Genomic DNA, 22,668 nt, shown 5'->3' with positions numbered 1-22,668 from the left:
TTATGCCTAGAAGATAAACAGGACATGTAAGCCCTTAGGCGTTTTATTTGTTGGTATCTGTTTTCAGGGTTTGAAACTAAGCAAGCTACTCTGTAGAGAGGAAAACCCAGGTCCCTTACTTGGTGGGTCCCTGAACGGAGGGTTCCTAGGTGGCTTGAGATGGCTTGCAGTGTGTGGGAGCCCACCTCCCCCGTTAGCAGGTTAAGTATATTTGAAAAGTTACAGCTAACAGGGAAAGATTTCAGCTTAAACAAAAAGCTACCATATGTTAGCAGGGTCACCCAAGGAAACTGTCACTTTGGGCAAGTGTTTCACACTCTCTGGGTCTTGTTTCTTCATTTGTACCTAATTAGGGGACAAAACTAGATGATCTCTGTATTTCCAAATTCAGTATGAAACGAACTGTCCATATTTCTTTTCCCTTTGTGTTGGGTCCTTATGGCTTTAGGAGCAAAGTATCCTAGGTTTTCGGTTTCCCAGAGGAGCTAAAACCGGGTGCCTGGAGGACAGTTAAAAGAAGACATAAAACAGGCAACATTAAGTTACTTCTGAGTTTTTATGGGTCTTTTTCAGGTTAGGTGTTCTTGAAGAAAGAGAAAGAAAAAGTCTCAGTGGTATGTGTATGTGCACACGCATACACAAGCACGTACACTTGGGGAGAGAGGAAAGAAGGAATTGACATTATTGAGTATCTCTTAAGCACTAGGCCCAATGTTATGCTCAACCCTTTACAGAGCACTAGATGGTCAGTACTATTCCCTCTCGTCACTGACTGAGGGCAACCATCTACTTATAGGCTCTCATATTATCCTGAACCCCTTCATGTTTAACTAAACTGTATTTACATAATTATTGGCATAACTTCAATTCCCCATGTCTCCACTAGACCATCTGCACCCTCTCTGCGTGTCTGTCTAGCCCATCACTATGCCCCATTGCCTAGTAGAAAGCCTGGCACGTAGGTACAAAGGAGACACGATGTAATTTAAATTTAAAGCCCACTATCCTAGTTCCTAGTTTGGCAAGAGAGGGAGAAGAAGGGGGAAAATCCCTCTATTTGCCCCCTCTTTCATCATTTAACATGATGCCTCTCCTGCTGCAAGGGAAGGATAGCCACAGCCAGAGTGCCAAAAAAAAAAAAAGCAAAAGACATCAGATCTTGAATTTTGAGTTTCCAAGGTGCCAGGTCTTAACAAATTAAGGTTTTTTTTTTTTTCTTGCTTTCTTTCTCTCTCTTTTTTTTTTTTTTTTTTAAATCTTTAAGGGCATCAGAGACCTAATCCTCAGGAAGTTGTGGTATTTAGAAACTATTTGTTTGAATTAAGGTTTTAGTTAACAGGAGGGGTCTCAAAGGCCCTTGGCACTTCTTTTTTTTTTTTTTTTTTTTTTGAGATGGAGTCTCGCGCTGTCTCTCAGGCTGGAGTGCAGTGGCACAATGTCAGTTCACTGCAACCTCCGCTTCCCGTTTTTGTTCAAGTGATTCTCCTGCCTCAGCCTCTCGAGTAGCTGGGTTTACAGGCATCTGCCACCACGCCTGGCTAATTTTTGTATTTGTAGTAGAGATGGGGTCCCTTGGCACTTCTGAAAGCTGCAGTCTTCCCCAGCATTTCATCCCGTCGAAGGTGGACTGTTGCTGCCATGGACCCACCCATGGGCATGGGCAGTGGGAAGGCCAGGGCCCCCTCTGCTTCATCCCAGGCCCCCCAGGATCTTGAGATTTGGGGTAATCAAAAAAGGCATCCTTTTTCCTAAGGTGGTGGTGAGGAGGTGATGTTCTGGAAGGAAGGCACCTAGATTTTGTGGTCCCTGCCAGGAAGTGGAGAGTGGAAATATGGAATGCCTCACACTCCTCAACTAGGCCTTCATGTACCAGATGAGGGTGGCTTTCAGTTCTTGTTTTGTGTGTCAAAGTTGCTCCTGTTATCAGTGTGTGTTTCCTGATCTACCCCACCTCAGTCACTCCGGGCAGTGAGTTTAGGGCCTCTTGGGAGTGGAGGTAGGTTGTGGAAAAGACGTATCCAGAGATCTTATTTGGCTTTTGTATCTTCCTGAAATAAATGTCACACCCAGGGCTGGGCATCTTGGATATGCCGACTTCTGTTAATCTTCACAGCAGTGATGTGAGGCAGAGATCATCTCCATTGTACACATGAGAAAGGCACAGAGAGGTGCAGTGGATTGCCCAGAGTCTCACAGCTGGCAGGGGATAGAGCTTGAGTTCCCAGTGAGAACTGGCTATCCCCGAAGTCCTTGAATATTTCACCATACTGCAGTGCCTTTTTCATGTCACCTCCCTGGATTTCAGTCACTCCATCTGTTAAATGATGATGAGTGAACTTGAGTCAGAAGTCAGAGTAGTGTTTTGGTTTTAATTTGAATGCCTTTAGGCAGGTGCGTTCTCCAGTTCATTACCATTTGTGCATTCCCCTGCCCCATCACTTGTGCCCTCTAGTCTCCTCCCTGGCCCTGGCCCCTGTGGGAATTTGCAACCCTGCGTCTGGTTGGTGTCCACCATCTCTTTCAGTTTAGACAATCTCGAGTTTGGTGAGAAATTGGAAAGGGGTAGCAGGTAAGAGCTCTGCTTTCACCACCTCCTAGCCGGGAGATCCTAGACTGATCGCTTCACCTTACAGAACCTACTTCTCTTCTGGCAAGTGGAGGGTCACAGTCATACTGACCTCAAAGGGGTACCATGTGGATGGAATGAGATAGGGCTCATAAAGCACTTAGTTGGTACAAAAATACATGCTTAGGATTAGCTGCTCTCAATTTCCAGAAAGAGAATGTCAGCCAGTGTACACAGGCGTCTGCCCCCTCAGACACAGGATGGCATTTGCATGAGGAACTGGAAGTTATCTTTGAACTCATCATTCTGAAACCCCTGTGATGGACCCTGGAGCTGCTATGTTGGCTCTTCAAACATTATTTCCTGTCACCCAGTCAAGTGGTGCTGAACCTCACATCAGCCAGCCAGTGCTGAGGCCAAAAGCAGAAGTGGGTGCTGTTCTCTTGGGACCAGAGGACCCTGGCCCAGCCACTTAAGGAAGAAGCTGGTAGCATGTGCTTGGTGTGACAGACAAGAAGCTGAACTGGCCCAGTTAACTCTGCCAAGTGCTTTCACAAAGGGCCAGAAGGAATTCCTAAGTGGAGACTGAGGTGGAAAATCTCAAGTTCTGGGAAACAGGTTATTAATCATGACCCTAGGCTGAGCTCACTACCTCCTGGAAATCCTTCAGAAATGCCTTAGGAAAACTTGGAGTACTGCTCCTTCAAAGAGTGGTTTCTTTGGAAGTTGCCATCGGCACCTATGCTGACTGATTCTGAATTGTAGATTAGAACGCATAGTGCATCCGCTCTTACTGGAGGAAGCCCCTTTTCCTAAAATGTCTCTTGAATCTTTCAAGAAATTACAGGTTTTAGCTTGGCTCTTCAGAACTGAATAATGGCCTTTCATGGCACGGAAGAAAGTATTTGGTGTATTCTTACTATGTCCCAGGGACCTAGGTCAGTTTTACTACTGTTTTAGTACTTTATCAGTGTGGCCTTTAACATTCCATAAATGTACGTTGAGAGCCTGTTAATACTAAGCACTGGGCTAGAGGACCAGGGTAAAGACACTGCCTCTGGTCTTGTGGAATTCTCTGTCCATCAAGGGAAGATAGGCAGAGGAGTGAATAAGTTTAATGGCATGTGAAAAGTACTGCAAAAGAAATACGCACAAGTGCTCTAAAATGCCAGACACTGGATCAGCATCTTGTGGAGGTCCTGATCTTGCACTGGGTTGATTCCTTCTGCTCTCTCCCTACAGTTCCTGACTCTGGGAGCTTTGCCAGCATTTGCATTAGGGAGCAACTGAGAGCTGCCCCTGCTGAAGCACTCATTTCTGGCACCTTCCTATCCCCTGTGGCTTCAGAGGAAAGAACACTTCCTCACAAAATGTATGGGCCGCACCTGAGGGGGCCCTGAATCTGAAGTCCAAAGTTGTAGTAAGGAAACAGAGGGATGGGTGACTTTTGTAGTCTAAAATCACCACTGATTTTCCGTTGGTTTGTTTTTATAACATTTATTGTGGATTTTTTTTTCTGATTGCAAAATTAGAATATGTTTAAGGGAAGAAAAGCTAGATAGTACAGAAAAACACACTTAAAATAAATCATCACTCAGTGATTTCACTTCTCTGTTTTTGAATAAGGGCCTGTCTCCCAATCCCCCCACCCACACCGCTGTATTTCAAGTTTAGCTCTAATTTTAATTTCTCCCTGGGCAGAGTCTCATGTTTGTTTGCATATCTCAAAGGTGCTTGTGTTCTGGGCTCTAGTCACTACTATCTGCAGTTGGTTAGAGCCTGCGGCCGTCATTTGTACTTTCCTGTGCGTGTGCATGGATTCATCTACTGCCGAGAACCCTTTATGTGTTAGGCATCCTGCAAGGTGCTATGGGGAATGTCAGGGTAAATAAGACTTTGAGGTTGCTCACAGCCGGACAGGAAAAGAAGACTCAGATAACATGAACACATTGTGAAAATGCCCCAAGATGGGGACAGAGTCCTGTAGAAAGCCTAAGAAATTGGAGGAGCAGTAGCATTTGAGCTGAGCCTTCAATAAATTTTTCACGTATTTAGCCAGTATTTGTTGAGAACCTAATACCCGCCAGGCATTGAGCAAGGTGATAGGTGGATGATGTTAAATAAAACAGGCATGGCCTTTACCTGCATGAAGTTACAAGTACAACTGGTGGCTTTAAGAAGTCGATAAGCAGGGGGAGTGAAAGAGGAGAGTGTGGCTGGGGTCTTCCTTGAAAAGATGGTATTGAAACTGAGAAGAGGGCTGGGCGCAGTGGCTCATGCCTGTAATCCCAACACTTTGGAAGGTCGAGGCGGGTGGATCACCTGAGGTCAGGATTTCAAGATCAGCCTGGCCAGCATGGTGAAACCCCTGTCTCTACTAAAAAAATACAAAAATTAGCCAGGTGCGGTGGCACGTGCCTGTAGTCCCAGCTGCTTGGGAGGCTGAGGCAGGAGAATCGCTTAAACTCGGGAGGCAGAGGTTGCAATGAGCCAAGATCGTGCCATTGCACTCCAGCCTGGGTGACACAGTGAGGCTCCATTTCAAACAACAAAAAAAAAAACTGAGAAGAGGAGTCAGTTATACCAAGAGTAAAGGAGGGAGAGGGAGTAAAGAAGGGTGCTGGATTATTCCTTCCTTTGCTCATTATTGATTCTAAAAATCTCACTTATTTTCTGTATTCAGTTTCCTTTCTATTGGAGAGTATTCTTGGGGCCTGTGAATGGTAAACTTGCCCAGTCTTTGTTTGAAAATATCTTTTGCCCTCACACTTGATATGTTAGCTAGATATAGAATTTTTTGCATAGCATGTGTAATGAATGTGAAAGTTACACATGCCTCTTTAAAAGTTTTACATGCCTCTTTAAAAGTTTTCAATCGAAACAGAAATAGATAATGTACAAAGTGAAAGTCTTTCATTTATTTTCTCACAGTTTCTCAAAAGAGAAGAATTTTTTTCAAAAGAGAGAAATTTCCCAGGGGGAACCATTGGTTGCAATTTGCTCTTTTCTATGTATACTGAAAATTGTTTAAAGTGTAAAGTATGTATACTTTTTAAAAATGTGCATGTACACAAATGCTGTACTTTTTTCGTTTTTCTAAACATAAATAATCACGTTCACATTTGAGCTGGACACAGTAGTTCACACCTGTAATCTCAGCTACTCAGGAGGCTGAGGGTAGATGACTGCTTGAGGCCAGGAGTTTAAGGCTACAGTGAGCTATGATCGCACTAGTATACTCCAGCCTGGGGACAGAGTGAGACCTTGTCTCTTAAAATTTAAAAAAATGTAGGCCAGGCGCAGTGGCTCAAGCCTGTAATCCCAGCACTTTGGGAGGCCGAGACGGGCGGATCACGAGGTCAGGAGATCGAGACCATCCTGGCTAACCCAGTGAAACCCCGTCTCTACTAAAAAATACAAAAAAATTAGCCAGGCGAGGTGGCGGGCGTCTATAGTCCCAGCTACTCGGGAGGCTGAGGCAGGAGACTTGCAGTGAGCTGAGATCCGGCCACTGCACTCCAGCCTGGGCGACAGAGCGAGACTCCGTCTCAAAAAAAAAAAAAATTTAAAAAAATGTAAAGATTTTTTAAAATTAAAAAATGATAATATATGCAATTTTATAAAATACTTTTTAACAATCAAGCATGTACATTTTTCCATATCAGTACAATGAAATCGCCTTCATTCTTTGAAATAGCTGTATAGTTTCTCATGGTATTGATACACCATAATTTAACTGTTTTTCTATTAATAGACATTTAAGTTGTTTTCCCCCCTTGCTTTTGCTACTGTACAATGTTTCACTGAGTATCTTTTTACTTAGGTAAGTATATCTGTAGTATAAATTCCTGGACATTTCAGGAATGTGACGTGTCCAGGAATTTCACCCCAAAGGATATGTGTGCACATTTAACATGTTAATAGGTATTGTCAACTTGTCTTCCCAAAAGATTGTTTCAATTTATAATCCCAGAGTATGTCTGGCTCTAATTTTTGCTTTTCTTCTGGTTCCTTAGAATTCCCATACTGATTAGTCAACAGTGGAAAATCTGAAGAGATGCAAGCAGGAAAAAGAAATTAAACCAGGTAGGTAGTGGCGCTGTTCATACTCTACTGCCAGAGCAGCACACATTTTTGCCTGAATATCTTTATTTCTGGTTGAAGGAAGAAAATACATAAGTTCCAAACGAAATTAGTGAGAGATTTTGACCCTGTGAAGAAAAAGCAGAATGGCTCTTTTCAGAAGTTATATATATAACATCACGCTGCAATTTCACAGTCAAGATTCCATTTTCAGGCAGTTTTTTGTAATAGCATCAGAAAGACAGTTTACCTCTGGTGGCTTAAGAGGGGATGGGTTTCCTGGCCATGTACTTAAGCAGGTGCAATCATACACAGGAGTTATTAGCAACGTTGGGCCTGGTGCCAGCTTTCTTCTCCGCCAAGTGTTTTCTGTAACGCTGTTTTCACAAAGACCGGGGCACATTATGGGAATTTTCATTTTAATGCTGTAATAGAGGAGCAAAAGCAGGCAAAACCCAACCCAAAGAAATGGGTTCATCCCAGTAGTCTGGTGAGAAGGGATGAAGATGCAGTCCCTCCAGCTGAGAACAAACTGCCATTCACAGAGCACAAGTGGCCCGCCTGGCAGTATGGCCACCTTGGGTCAATGTCGATAGTTTATGATGTCTAAGTGTTTCTGGCATAAGTTAATAATTTTAAACTCAGGGTAGCATAATAATCGACTTTTTACCTAAAGCAGCAGTTATTTATCAACAAATCTGGTGCATTTCTTTGAATTGTCAAGTTGGAAGTACCGGGTCCACAAAGATCTTTTTCCCCACCGGGCATCCATCGGCATCCATGGATGTAGTTGTTAAGGTATCAGAATTGAAGGCTATTCTGGATTGGCCTACACCCACCTGGACCTTCTCCATAGCTGGAATTTTCATAAGGAGGCTAAAGAGCCTGGGGATGAGCACTTCACTCTGAAGAGCCTGCGGAATCCACTGTGCATCTGTCCATAAGCTAAGGATGGTGTGAGAACTGAAAGCTGCATGAGAGAGAGAAGGTCTTGTGATTTTCTCTCTCTTCAGCACTGTAGGGGCACAGTGCAGCTGTGTCTGGTGCAGCTCAGTTTATACTCCTGCCTCAGCCAGGAAAAGTTTTTTCATTTTTACATTAATTTAGCAGATATTTATGGAGCATCTTCTATAAATTGGACACCAGATAACAAAGCAGAAGTGGCACAGTCCTTGCCCTCAGGAAGCTTATGGGTATGGCTGACAGTAGACTAGTAGCAGTAGTCTGTGGTAGGTCCAGAGGGTTAGTGGGCGGAGGGTGCTGAGGCTTGAAAGGTATGCAGGAGATGACTTGGAGAAGAGTGGACAGGGAGAGGCTGGGGGCTTGCGGAGAAGCGCGGCGAAGGCCTGGAGGCTTGAGGGGTGCAGCACTCCATGGAATTTCCATGGGCTGAACACAGTGCAGAGGGGGTGCCCTGGCTGGAGTTGAGTCTGGAGGTGGCCATGAATGAATCTGAACTTTATCCTGATGGCTGTGAATGGAAAGTCACTGGAGGGTTTTAAGCAGGGAAGGATTGTGAGTCAGGCTTAGGAAGGAGACTGTTTAGCTCCAGTTTGGGTAAGGGACTGAGAGAGTTCTGCACTGTGCCTGGCCCACTCTCTTCTTAGCACCACTCTTCTTAGCACCTGTGCTCCTCCTTCCCTCTCTTCTTCACCTCTCTTCTTAGCACCTGTGCTCCTCCTTCCCTCTCTTCTTCACCTCTCTTCTTAGCGCCTATGCTTCTCCTTCCCTCAGACCTTCAAGAAGGCAGAGGACAGAGCCCGAAGTCTGAGATAAGATAGCCTCCTTGGGGAGAGAAGAGGAAGTGATGCTGGGTGGGTGGGTGGGAGGGGGCACCCAGTGTAAAGCAGAGCGTACAGGTGGCCTTAGACAAGTCACTTCACACCTGTGAGCTTCAGCTTCCTTATCTATTAAATGAAGATAATAAGTATTACTCTTCTTTTCTCTCATCTCATGAGATATCATCATGATATCTCAAAATATCGTAGATATTTTACATGCCCAGCTAGGGCTTCCAGAGAAATCTCTCTGTTTTGTTTGCCATGTAAGGATTTGTTGAAATCCTCAAGCACATATTAAGTGCATCCTGTCACTGCAGCTTATCCCCTGGGATGAAAGTAGTGAAGAAGCCCTAGCCTCAGGATCAGTCTCACAGCTCTCTCTCCCTGTAGCCAAGAAGGACCAGTCTACAGAGGGGAGGGAGCAAACACAGACTGAAGGCCAGGTATGTGCTTGGCCACACCCATGACAAAAGAGTTCTTGGGCAAAGCTGCTAAAACTATTATTTAAGCCATGTGCCAGGCGTGATAAGCACTTACATCCTTCTCAGCCTCATTTAGTTTGATCTTATGAAGTACATATATATTATCTCCATTTGATAGATGAGGAAACTGAGACTCAAAATGTGGGGAAAAGAGAGGTCAGCCTGTTACTGTGTTATTATAGATAGAAGTAAGTTTAAGAAACTCCATTTGGCTCTGTATTTGAGATGCTGTTAATCTGTGACTCTACCCCCAATCTTGTCCTTGCTAGAAACATCGCTGTGTTAATTAAAGTTGAAAGGATTTTGGGCTGTAAGGAATGTGCTTTGTTAGGCAAATGCTCTAAGCCTGCTTGTGGTTGAAGGTCAGTACCATTCTCTTAAATCTCAGTAAAAGAAAAACATCTGTCTCCTGCCCATTCCTGGGAAAATGGAACAGCTCTGTGTATCTGTATGCCTTACTGCTGATTTACTCCCTTATCTTTTTTGGCAATAAATACTGAGAGAACTCAGAGACCGGTGCCAGTGTGGGTCCTCTGTAAGCACAGCACTGGTCCCCTGGGGCCCCGCTTTTCTTTATACTTTGTCTCTGTGTCTTTATTTCTTTTCTCAAGTCTCTCGTCCCACCTAGCGAGAAACACCCACAGGTGTGGAGGGGCAGGCCACCCCTTCACAAAGAGGTGGAACTATTTGCTGGTAGTGACACAATTAGGAAGAAGGAGAAGGGCCGGAGTCTTGAGTCCTTGCTCTCTGACTTCTGTGTGTAGTGCCTGCCACTCTGCGGTGCTCCTTCAGATCTTTCAGACAGTGCAGAGGATGCAGAGGAATCAAGGGGCAGCTATTCTCTTACAAACCTTGAAAATCTTGTACAGAGCCCTCAGACAACCAAAACATGGTCCAGAACTGAATCCTGGGGCCAGCGCGCCCATTTAGCACTTTTCTCAATCAGTCCTTTTCCCCAGGTGCATTAAACAGGGCAGCTGCCTTCCCACCATTTGGGCAAACTGCTTGGCAGCTAGGAATGTGCCTGCTCATCTCCCAGGCTACTTGGCTTTGCACCTCAGCAAGGAGGGCAGGCCATGCCCCCAGGGAAGCACATAGTTATTCCTTCTGCCGGAAGGACACCCCCTAATCTGGTTTGCCATGGACACTGAAGTCACTCCCTGTCTCCTGGCCATGAGGAAAACTCCTTTGAGAGGATCCAGTGAAGCCCGTGGACAGAGTGAAAAATGAGAATCCTGCCTGGCTGAACAAGATCTCTAATGCCTAGTTCTGGAAAGAGTTGAGGCTATGTCCACACCAAGCCATTTAAAGAATCTGCCCAGTAGAATCAATATTGTCAAAACGTCCATACTGCCCAAAGCGATCTACAGAATTAACTCCATTCCTATCAAAATTCCAATGGCATTGCTTACAGAAATAGAACAAATAATCCTAAAATTCCCGTGGAACCATGAAAGACCCCAGATGACTAAGGCAATCTTGAGCAAGAAGATCTAAGTTGGAGGTATCACACAACCTGATTTCAAGTATTATAGACTGGACATGGTAACTCACACCTGTAATTCCAGCACTTTGGGAGGCTGAGGCAGGAGGATTGCTTAAACTTAGGAGTTCGAGACCAACCTGGGCAACATAGTGAAACCCCATTTCTATAAAAACAAAATCCAAAAATTAGCTGGGCATGGTGGCATGCACCTGTAGTCCCACCTACTCAGGAGGCTAAGGTGGGAGGATCACTTGAGCCCAAGCATCGCATTGAGGCTGCAGTGAGCCATGATCGTGCCACTGTACTCCAGCCTGGCTGACAGAGTGAGATCATGTCTCAAAAAAAAAAAATTATAATGCTATGGTAATCAACACACACACACACATACACACACATAGGAATATTATTTAACCTTAAAAAAGAAAATCCTGACATTTGCAAAAACATGGTTGAATGTGGAGGACATTCTGCTAAGTGAAATAGGCAGACACAGAAAGGCAAATACTACAGGATCGCAGTTATATGTGGAATCTAAAAGAGTTGAACTCAGAGAGAGCAGAAGGGTGGTTTCCAGAGAGAGTAGAAGGGTTGTTGGGGAAATGGGGAGATGTTGATCAAAGGGTACAAACTTGCAGTTATAAGATGAATAAATTTTGGAGACCTAATGTACAGCATGATTACAGTTAATAATACGGTATTTTATACTTGAAATTTGCTAAGAGAGTATATCTTAAGTATTCTCACCACAAAAAGTAACTGTGTGAGGTGATGGATATGTTAATTAGCTCGATTGTGATAATCATGTCACAGTGTGAATATGTAAAATTTTTATTTGTCACTTATACCTTAATAAAACTGAAAACAATTTAAAGAATCTGCCCAGGTCACAGGAAGCCATCAGTCATACCCTGAGCTGTTGTGTAAACTCAAAGAATATGGTTTATAGCATATGGATGAGTGCTCTTGTGCCAGTGCTGGGCTAAACCTTTACATCCAGTGTCTAATTAGGTAGTTTCTGTTATTATCCATGTTTTACCAAGGAGGAAACTGAGGCCTTTGGAGATTACATCATTTAGCCTATGTACCAGAGCTGGAAAGTTGCATAACCAAGATTTCACTTGAGCTTTTTTTAGCTCCACATCTTCTATTTTTTCAGCTACACCAAAACGACTTCTTGAATTTAGCTTTGCCTTTCTGATAATAGTAACCACCACCTTTTATTGAGCATCTTGTCATGTGAGCCAGGCATTATACATCCATTATTTCCAATCCCAGTAGAACCTTATAAAGTATCATTGTCCCCGTTTCACAGTTGAAGACCCTGAGGTTCGGAGAGGTCAGGAATTTTGCCTAACAGGTTTCGTCTGAGACTAGAGTGAGCTCTCAACTATCATCCTTTACTTCCTTCATTCCTTACCTTTTCAGATTCCTAGGAGGAAAGGACTCAAAAACCTTACGCATGAATTTCCTTTAATTTCACAACAACCCTAAGGGTTGGGGGTTGATATCTCTGTTTTACAAAAGAAGAAACTGAGGCTCAGAGATGTTAAGTGATTTTTCTCAGCATTATACAGCTAGCAATTGGTGGAGCCCCAATTCATACAGGCTCTGATCCATAGCTTACTTGCTTCCCCCATTCCCACCCCTACCCCCTTTCAGCTCTGTCTCATTGCAATTGGGGCAGAAAATCCAGCCTTTATTTCTCCAGGTACTAGTAGTCCTGGGAGTCTAGGGGATTTCCAGCTCCTTTGAATTCCCTCTTTTGGCCTCTGCTCTGCCTCCAGCACCTCTCTTAAGAGTCCTTTTCACTGTTGTCATAGCAAGGGTCTCATCTGGAGGGAAGCTGCTTTGAGGTTGGAACTATTTGGGTGCTTATCAGCAAGGCTTCAGGGCCTTGCCGTAGCAACTTTCCAAGCCACCCATCTTGTGACCTGTTCTGACTCAGGGTCCCTGGGAATCCCCTGGGTGCAGATGTCTGCAGTGACTAGGATGCAGCCGTCGGCTCCCAGGACGGTTTTTCTGGCCAAGGCCATTTTAGGAAGGCTTCTGTTCCAGCTGTGCTGGGAGAGTTGAGGGCCAGAGCCTCCAGACCTTAAGAATGCAGGGTTATATGATGTCTAGAGCCGGGGTTTTTAGCTAGGGCTTATGGGTAGGCGTTAGGGCTTTAAGAGCCCCCTGTAATCATAGGTATGGTTACACACACACACGCAGAGAATATATCCTTTTCTGGGCAAAGTATCCGTAGCTTCCCTCAAACTCAAATGTGTCTGTGACCCTTAAAGTTTAAGAACACTGGTCTAGAGAGAACCCAAAGTGTTGTGGGCCACTGTGCTCCCTTGGCCACCAGCCTCTCAGATGCCAGAATCTTGAGAGAGCACACCAGGCCTCTAGTGTTTCTGCTTAGGCATGAACTGGGATACAGTATCAAATATTGCTGAAGTTCACAATTATAACTGTAAATGTACAGCTGTCCTTTGGGATGCCCCAAGTACTTTTTTTTTTTTAAAATTGAGATGGAGTTTCGCTTTGTTGCCCAGGCTAGGGTGCAGTGGCATGATCTCGGCTCACTGCAACCTCTACCTCCCGGGTTCAAGCGATTCTTCTGCCTCAGCCTCCTGAGTAACAGGGATTACAGGTGTGCACCACCATGCCTGGCTAATTTTTGTATTTTTAGTAGAGACGGGGTTTCACCATGTTGGTCAAGCTGGTCTCGAAGGCCTGACCTCATGATCCACCCGCCTCAGCCTCCCAAAGTGCTGGGATTACAGGCGTGAGCCACTGCACCCAGCGCCCCAAGTACTTTTTATGCTGTAAAAGTACAACTGTGCTGTGGGATGCCCCAAGTACAACCATGAAAATGCGCGCTCAGCACCCCAGACATGCCAGCATGTTTGAACACAGTGGATTCACCCCATAAGTGGTAGCCATTTTTTTATTTTATTAAATTTTAAATAAATTAATTTTAAATGCATTTTTGTTTTGTTTTACTCTTATCATTGTTATTATTTATTTGGTCAGGAGCCAGGACTCAGGTGGTTATTTAGTCACTGAGTGATTAAAATCTATATGTCAGGAGCTATGCTATATTTCGAAGACACAGTGACAAACAAGAAAGGCAGGGTACCTACCCTCTTGGAATCAGTTGGAACGGCAGATAATGAGCAAATGTATCAGCATCATGCCTGGCTCACGGGACATTTCTGTGTGTATTTGTTGAATGACTGTTGAATGAATTTCGACTGTGGTTATTATTAGGAAGAAGTCAAGGTGCTACAGGTGGCAGACAAGGAAACTTCATCTCTTCTGGTGGGTCAGGGAAGAGGAAGGGGGACTCAGGCTAAGGGGCCTATGCCATGGGCCACCAGGAGTTACACAGGACTGTTCACAGGGGGCTGGCAGTCCCATGAAGACTCAGTATCTGGAGGTGTGGGGTCGAGGCCTGGAATACTGAACAACCAAGGGCTTAGGAACCTTATGTAAACTATGATAATGTGGGCCAGAGGTACGGATGACATCTACACTCTGCTCAAGTAGTGATGGTCCCTGGCTTGCAAACATGTTGCTCTTCCAGGTTCCAAGGGAGGCTGTTGTTCAACCAGTATTTACCTGTGTAGCGAGTTCTGGGTTTGGAACCCTACTTCTGTCAGGAGGCAGGAAGGATGGAAGGACATCCTTCCTGCAGCTGGAGACAGCAGGGCCCCAACCACTGCTGACAGTGGCCATGGACACACAGTGCAGTGTCTGAGCAGTGTGTGAAGAGACTCCCTCACTGTCTGAAGGGCTTCACTCACCCTCCACTAGTGAGAAGCCTCTGAATATTGGCATGGAAGGGAAGCATTCACATATTAAGGGTAAAATCAAAGTCAGAACAAAATTCAAAGTCTTGGCCCTCAAGACCCTGAAAGGCCCCAGTGACTGTCATTCCACTCACCTCCTCTCCCTCTCACTGCTCCCCAGTCCCACGGCTCTACTGGTCTTTCTGGTCAGCAGGCTCCCCTTGCCTCTTGCATGCTGTGCCCTCTGCCTGGCATACTTAGATGTGTAAACAGAAGTGGTTTCTAAACTCTTCTCTCTCATCATGTATGTGGACTGTGATACCCAACCATCAGTAACAGCAGCTGATGAGGACAGTGATCATTAGCTAGAGAGTGCACCCTGGGTCCCCCCACCCAGCATTATTAGAATAATAATAATCTTCCACCAGGTCCCCCCACCCAGCATTATTAGAATAATCATAGTCCCCCACCAGGTCCCCCCACCCAGCATTATTAGAATAATCATAGTCCCCCACCAGGTCCCCCCACCCAGCATTATTAGAATAATAATAATCCCCCACCAGGTCCCCCCACCCAGCATTATTAGAATAATAATAATCCCCCACCAGGTCTCCCCACCTGGCTTTATTAGAATTACTATTAGAAACTGTCCTGTAGTGATTCTGGTAATTGTGATTTGTGCCCCCTTACTACCACTGGTTAAAAATTGTAGGTTTATGAACTGAGTTCCCTAACTAGACCATGGACTTCCCTCACGTGTACAATGGTATCTTACTGTTTTTGTATCTGTGGCATCTAGTCCCAAGCCCAGTATACACTGAGGGATCAGTAAAATTTTTCTGAAGGAATGGATGAATACTATAGAGATAATCTCTTGCTTCTTTTCATTCTCCACAGTGTATTTTGGAGATGCATTTTGTAGAATTCTAGAGGAACTAGATTGACACAAACTCTCTTCAACCCATAGAAGTCTGCTTCCATGGAGGTCTCTGGAAAGCAGCAGAACAGTCCAGCTGCATCACTGCTTGGTGGCCGGGCATGCTGGGTCCTCCCTGGGCCTCCTGCTGTGGATGTATGATCTAAACTTGCCCAGGCTCAGATACACAGCGCGGTTCTCAGAGAGTGGCAGTCTCTATCCTACTGTGAAGGGATGGGCAGTTTTCCAAGGACTTCCTTGCTTTCCTGCCCTTCCTTCAGAGCTAGAAGTCTCTTACCTCCCTTACCCCAGAGCTAGAAGTAATGTTAGAGATTGCTTTGGTTATCCACTCCTGAGTAATCCATCACCCCTGTTACTCAATGGTTTAAAACAGCAGCAGTAGTTTCCTATATCTCATGGTTTCTCTGGGTCAGGAATTTGGGAACAGTTTGACTGGGCAGTTCTGGCTTGGATCTTTTATGCAGTTGCAGTTAGATGGTGACTGGAACTGGTGTAGCTTGGGGCTGGCACCGCTGGAGGCTGGCTGGCTGCTGCTCTTTCCAGGCCATCTCAGGACCTCTCCCCTGTGGTTACTTCATAGGCCTGTTTGGGCTTCCTCACGGCATGGCTACCTCAGATTTCCCATATGCAGCTCAAAGCTCTAGAGGCAGGTGTCCCCAGAGAGAGCCAGGTGAAAGCTATATAACCCTTTATAGCCTCATCTTGGAGGTGACACAAAATCATTTTTGTTGCATTCTATTTGTTAGAGGTCACTAAGGCCAGCTCATTTGGGGAAATTGAAATTAAACTCTACCTCCTGAGAGGAGCAATGTCAGATAATTTGCAGACCTGTTTCAGAACCACCACAGAGATACCCAGTTTCCCCCTTCATTCCACACTTGAGACTCCTGAGGTTTGAGGGGAAGAGCCTTGTCCAGAGGTGCCCAGCCTGGCATGGGCAGACCTGGAGTGTGGCCCAGCCCCTAGGCCTTAGGCAGGCCTGCCAGGAAGTAATCTCACTTTCCCTTCCTTCCTGTCCCCTCACAGTAAGATAGAGACTGGCACTCTCTGGGAATCTTGCTGTGTAGCTGAGCCTCAGCAAGTTTGGTAATACAGACACAGCAGGAGGCCTGGGGAGGACCCAGCATGCCTGGCCACCAAGCAGTGATGTAGCTGGACTGTTCTTCAGCTTTCCAGAGACCTCCTGGAAGCACAGACTTTCATGGGTTGAAGAGAGTTTGTGTCACAATTCCAGTCCCTAGCCCTGGCGCTACGTGAAATAGTAACACCACCCTGCCAGGAGGATGTAGCTGCTGAGGAGGTAAGCGTTTTAAAAAATTCATGCCCCAAAATAATTATTTTTACTGTTGCTGTGAAGTTAAATATCAAAGAGTAGAATGTGGTGGTAGAATCAAGAGAATCAACCCAGCATCACTGAAAAGATTCTGAAGGTTTGTATCCAGCTGAATATCCAAAACAGGAGGTTGTATAAGCATGGGTAAAATCCATCTCGGTGTATGTTTTAGACAGCCTTGTAGAACGTTTTCCAGGGACTTGCTTACTTTCTTGCTCATCCTTCAGAAATGCCTTATTATGAAGCTGGGGACAGGGGAAAAAGAAGGTCGGAAAAGGGAATGAGTACTTTTCAGTAAACCCATACTACATGCCAGGCATGATACTAATTCACTCCCCTGCTTTATAGCCTAATAGCACAGGCTCCATCTGGCTCCACACTCCTTGGATATATGGCCTTGGGCAAACTCCTAAACCTCGCTGAGTTTCAGCTGCCTCTTTTGTACTACAGGATAATTATATGTTCTATGTCATAGAGTTACTATAAAATTAAATGCTTGTAAGATGCTCAGCACAGTCTGGCATGCAGTAAGAAAGAAGTGTATAACAGGCCGGGCACCGTGGCTCAAGCCTGTAGTCCCAGCACTTTAGGAGGCTGAGGCGGGCGGATCACAAGGTCAAGAGATCGAGACCATCCTGGCCAACATGGTGAAACCCCACCTCTACTAAAAATACAAAAATTAGCTGGACGTGGTGGTGCACGCCTGTAGTCCCAGCTACTTGGGAAGCTGAGGCAGGAGAATCGCTTGAACCTGGGAGGCGGAGGTTGCAGTGAACCAAGATCGCGCCACTCCACTCCAGCCTAGTGACCGAGCGAGACTCCATCTCAAAAAAAAAAAAATATATATATATATATATATAACTGTTGGCTCCAATTAATCCCCACAGCCGCTTTTTAAGGCAGGTGTGAGCCCTCCGATTTTATAGAAGCAGTGTCTGCAGTCAAGTGAGGTGCCCAGCACCATGTGCCGCTGTAGGGACAACAGCTGAGATTCTGAAATCCTTGTGGCATCCACCACACTGCATTAGCCACCGGGCAGCTCTGCTAGGGCTTTCCTGACATGCAGTAATTGGGGGCAGAGGAACTCAGGAGGCTTCGTGCCCTACAGGAGCCCATGTCAGGTCCTAGAGCAAGAACGTTTGAAAAACCAAGGCCAGGAATCCACTCATCCACTTAGGAGGCTCTATAGGGAGCGGGGTTACAGAGAATGTTGTACACAGAGGAAATAGTCTAGTAAAGGCTTTGAGGTCAGGAATTAAATGAGGTTTGAGGATTTAAAGAGGGGCCCAGTGTGACCAGAGCAAAATGGACCAAGAAGAGAGTAGAAATGAGACAAAGGCTCATCTGCAGAGGCAGCAGGGCCAGATCCTTGCAGGACTTCAGGGACTGACATCAGGAGTGTGGATTTCACTAGATATGAAATAGAAAAGCATCAGAGATTGAACAAAGCAGGGAAATTCCAATGACCCAATTTCCATTTTGAGAACGTTACCCTGCCTGCCATATAGAAAATAGACCCTGGGCTAGGGATGAGAGAGACACAGGACTCTGACTCTGGTCAGGGTCTCTGCTGAGAGTCCTGGTGAGACATCCTGGAGCCTGGGTGGTGTGTGTGGAGGAGCGAGGTCAGCAGATTCAAGCTCTGTTTTGCAGGTAGAAACAAAAGGACTAGGCTGGGCACTGTTGTTCATGCCTCTAATCCCAGCTCTTTGGGAGGCCAAGGTGGAAGGATTGCTTGAGGCCAGGAATTTAAGACTAGGCTGGGCAGCATTGTGAGACCTTGTCTCTACAAAAACATAAAAATGAAAAAAGAAATGACAGGACTTGGTAAAGAATTGTCAATGGGTGGTGAAGAAGAAGGGAGGTCAGGGATGGCTGCGGGTTTCCAGCTGGGCAGATGGTGGTGCTCTTGCTCAGCTGGGAAGGCCAGGGCGAGCAGGCTGGTGACTTGCGGTCTGAAGCTTGCAGTGCTGGTGGGATAACCAAATGACACGCTCAATAGGCTGAGTCACAAATCTAGAGCTCTTAAGAGAGGGTTGGGGCTCTTTGAGGGTCACCAACATAGATTATTTCAGGGGAAGGATAAGAGCCCCTAGGGAGAAAACAGAAGAGACTGGCATCCTAACACAAAGGTACCGGCAGTAGCAGGTGCCTGTGCGGAGTGGTTGGAGGGAGGCCCAAAGGGTGTGGTGTCTGGAAGTCCCCTGAGGAGAGTGGTCCGAGAAGAAATGAGTTGGAAGAGGAGAACAGAAAGGTGTCCCTGGGGATAGTCAGCGTAGAAGTCATTCAGGACCTTGTCTGACCCCAGCACCCTGCCTTTCCCTCCCTATCACTGCCTGCATCCAGGCCTGCTTGGGTCTAGGCCTGGCAGGTGCAGAGACCAAGGCCCGGCCTCTCTGCCTCCAAACAAAGCCTCGGAGACCAAGGCCCAGCCTCTCTGCCTCCAAACAAAGCCTCACCCAGGACCGCTCTTTGAATGGCAGCAGGCACTGGCCAGGCAGGCGTCACGCTCCTCTCTGGTGACCTTGTACTGGATGTGCCCCTAAGGCGCTGGGTAGGGCTTTGCAGCCAGCCCCAGGCAGGCCACACATGGCTAGAACCAGCAGCCCTCCCTTTTCCCAGGTTCATGGAATGTTCTCATTTTGGGGCCCTGAGTTTTCTGTTGGCCTCAGTGCCTCTCTTTTCTGGCTTTCCATCACAGAGAGAAGCCGCTACCCTTGGAATTTGATGAATGCCTGTTCAATAGGCCCTGGCATTTCTGTTTCCACGGCCCTTTCGTCCCTCAGAGAAGCCTTAGAGAACATTTTGCCCACCCCTGATAAAACTTCTCCCATGAGACCAAGTCCCACTTCTGTGCTTCATGTCTTCTGCAAAAGTCTGTTTGCTTTTTGCATGTTTTCTGCAAATATTGAATTTTTGAAAAAGAAAAAAAAACAAAACAGGAAATGACCTTTCTAGTATATTTGGAAAACAATTTGGAGCTTGTAATGGAATCTGCCTGAGCAATGAGGACTAATAGCTGCAGACTTGGAACAGACCATGTAGCTCTTGGCAGATACTGGGGCCTCTTCAGTTTACAAAGCTGGGGGGAGTATTACAAACCCACTGGAGAAGTGGCTTCCTGTGGGGAAATGCCCAGAGCAGGCACCTGCAGGCACCATAACCTCTGACCCCAGGGCCCCAAAAGGTCTGGGGACAGAGTATAAGGGCTTCACCCTTTGTCCTGGGCATTCAAGGTCAATCACATGTCTGGCAATCATCCAGATCCCACAAGACACCAAAACCTCCTGAGGATGAGGAAAAGAAAGAGCTTCGTTCTTTAGCACCCCGTAGGGCTCAGGCTGAGCTAGGAGATTCTAGATTGTTTTTAGACTCAAATTGCCTGTTGGCTCTCTGGGTCACTCTCTATCCAACTTTTCTGTAGATTTCAGCAAAAACCACCTCAGAGAGGCCTTTCCTGATCGTGCAGCCATTAACTGAATGATCCACATGCAGAGAACCCTGTCCTCTTCTCCCACAGCACATACCATAATCTGTGATGATAGATTCGTTGACTTGTTCAGTGCCTTTTTCTCTTTACACGTTGTAAATATCTTTTTTAGTTTCCAGTATATACCCTGTGCCTGGCACAGTGCCTGGCATATAGAAGTTGCTCGGTACATTGAATGAATAAATGAAATATTAAGACTGGAAGACTTAGAGACCAGATGTGGTGACTCATGCCTGTAATCCCATCACTTTGGGAAGCCGAGGCAGGTGGATCACTTGAGGTCAGGAGTTCAAGATTAACCTGGCCAACATGGTGAAACCCCATCTCTATTAAAAATACAAAAAAAAAAATTAGCCAGGTGTGGTGGTGCATGCTTGTAATCCCAGCTACTTGGGAGGCTGAGGCAGGAGAAGCACTTGAACCAGGGAGGCAGAGGTTACAGTAAGTGGAGATCATGCCACTGCACTCCAACCTGGGTGACAGAGTAAGACCCCATCTCAAAAAAAAAAAAAAGACTGGAAGACTTGGAGATCATATTTCAAATTTCGTTATTTAGACGGTGGGAAAGGAAGCTGAGAGAGAAGGGGACTCTTCAGGGGTCACCCTACTGCACGGGTATTGAACCAGATCTTCAGCCACTGTTACGATGCAGGGCCGCACATTCTTTGCTCTTCTTTCCCTGTAACCTAGAACATCTTCTATTATTTACTCGTTCATCAACTATTCATTGAGCTTCAAGTATGTGCAGGGCCTTCTGGACATAACGGTAAACACGCCAGCCAGGGTCACCACTTCTGGAGAATTTATATTCTTACCACACAGCACCATAAAGCACCAGAGAAGGAAGTTTTAATCTTCTGTAGCACCATTAAACAGAGTAAAAACAAAGGAGCTGAATGAAATGTCCAAAGGCAGGTTATACTAACTCATCCCCCAAATGAACCATCCTAATCATTTATTAGTTGAATTCCACTTACATTCCCTGTCACTTACTACACTTTTTGCATCACCATATTATTGAATCTTCATAACAGCCCCCTGAACTGCAGGGTGTGACTGTTAGCCCCACTTTGCTGAGGTGAGGGGAGTTGTGCATGGCCTCACAGCTGGTAAACAGCAAAGCTGGGCTGGATGAGCACCCTAGATGCCCTCTGCCCTGCCACCCATTCCCCTCAGAGATTTGTAATGTCATCAGGGACTCCCAAGGGGGCCGTGTGATGTGGGGAAAAGAGCTCTGGACCAGGAGTTAAGACCGCTAGATCAAGAACCCTAGGCAAGTCCCTTGCCCTTTCTGAGCCTCCATTTCTGCAGCTGTTGATAAGAGGCTTGTCTAGATGAGCTCTGGGATGTCTTTCGGTTAGATTCTACAACAACTTGTCATTAATTGAACAGGTATTTGCCCTGTGATGGTCCTGAATGAATCAAAGCGGTCTCCCTGCTGGAGATAGGTCATGGACTGTTGGAAGTGAAGACTCAGAACTCAGGAGAGAAGACTGTAGACCCATATGTTAGGGCATATTAGCAATCATATATTGAGAACATCCTTCCATGCCAGTGTACATAAATGGATCTAAATGCTTCTTTTTAATCATTGAAGGTTTCTGAGCTGAGCATGAGGATGAGCCAGCTGATGTTGGGGAATGTCCCTCTTGAAGTAGAGGACAGAGGGCTTGAGGATGAATTGGGGGTGGGGGGTGAACAATAAGTGAGAAGACTGGGGACAGAAAAACCAGTTGGGGAAGATTGTAATCGAGTGGATAGAGATGAAGCCTAACTGAGGCCATGATTACTGTGTGGAGAAAATGGGAGGATGGACCTGAAGGGAGAAAATAATTGAGCCTGGGTAATTGAGCTTTAAGGCGCAGGATGCCTTCTTAAAGAGAGGAAGAAGTCAGGCATGTGTTACGGGTAATAGGTTTTTGACTTGCATAATTGATTGTGGAGGTGGCTCCTGACTAAGAGAATGAATGAGAGAGAGTCCTGGAGGAGGGAGAGCATAATTTTGTTGATATCCTCTGGGAGGATTCATCTAGATGTCTGCAGCTCAGCAGTGAGAGGATCGACATTGAAGTGAATGGAAGATAATGTCATGAGAGAGAATGAGATGTGTAGAACAGTTAGAGAAACATTAGAAGAGAGTAAAGGATGGAACTAAGGGGGTATACAAGTAGTCAAGGTGTTGGACTAGGAGAATGTATAAGAGCATTCTAAGAAGTTGAAGGCAGTTGCTTTACTGCCTGAGCCTCAGTTTCCTCATTTCTAAAATGAGGATTAGAATAGTGCCTACTCATTGTGTTTAGGGTTACATGAGAGAATGCGTGGAAGGCATCACTTTGCACATCAGAAGTAGAACTCATGTAATAATTCATCATTCATTCTGTAAGTAAGAGTCAAGCACCAGCATATGCCAGGCGCTGGGCCAGCCCTTTGGAGTACACAGAGGAGCAGAAGGGAAGTCTGAGTGCCTGACCTCGTGGGAGAGGACTGTGAAAGAAAGAAGACTCAGTATCATACAATATCATGTGATTTCTATCTACATTCAGGTACCAGATACTACTGTATATATTTAGTGCAGTCCTGATAAATACAAGAGAAACTGGGGGACAAGTTAAATGACTATTTAGTTCATTAGAAAACATAGACCAGCAAAAACAGCCAGAAAAAAAAAAATCTAAAGTCAAAAAAGATTTGAGCTATGAGAAGGAAACCATTCTACAGTTTTTTTTTTTTTTTT

General features: G+C 45.6%; 1 protein-coding gene across 5 annotated transcripts in view; it reads left to right on the top strand.

Annotated features, from left to right (window-relative positions):
* The window catches only part of PKIG (protein kinase (cAMP-dependent, catalytic) inhibitor gamma), a 100,190-nt gene that overhangs the window by 56,887 nt on the left and 20,635 nt on the right, over nucleotides 1-22,668 (top strand). For 3 of the 5 annotated variants that reach the window (XM_011928988.1, XM_011928987.1, XM_011928986.1), the window contains one exon: nucleotides 6,583-6,652. The gene's annotated coding sequence lies outside the window, so the exon portion shown is untranslated. Of the gene's footprint in view, nucleotides 1-1,753; nucleotides 1,859-6,582; nucleotides 6,653-16,137; nucleotides 16,412-22,668 lie in introns of all 5 variants that reach the window. The other 2 variants (XM_011928990.1, XM_011928989.1) reach the window with 2 other exon arrangements.

The sequence above is a fragment of the Colobus angolensis genome, unplaced genomic scaffold (genome assembly GCF_000951035.1).
Source record: "Colobus angolensis palliatus isolate OR3802 unplaced genomic scaffold, Cang.pa_1.0 Scaffold8, whole genome shotgun sequence".
In the NCBI taxonomy this organism is placed as follows: domain Eukaryota; kingdom Metazoa; phylum Chordata; class Mammalia; order Primates; family Cercopithecidae; genus Colobus; species Colobus angolensis.
The sequence above is the reverse complement of the archived record's forward strand: the minus strand, read 5'-3'. Positions and strand labels throughout refer to the sequence as shown.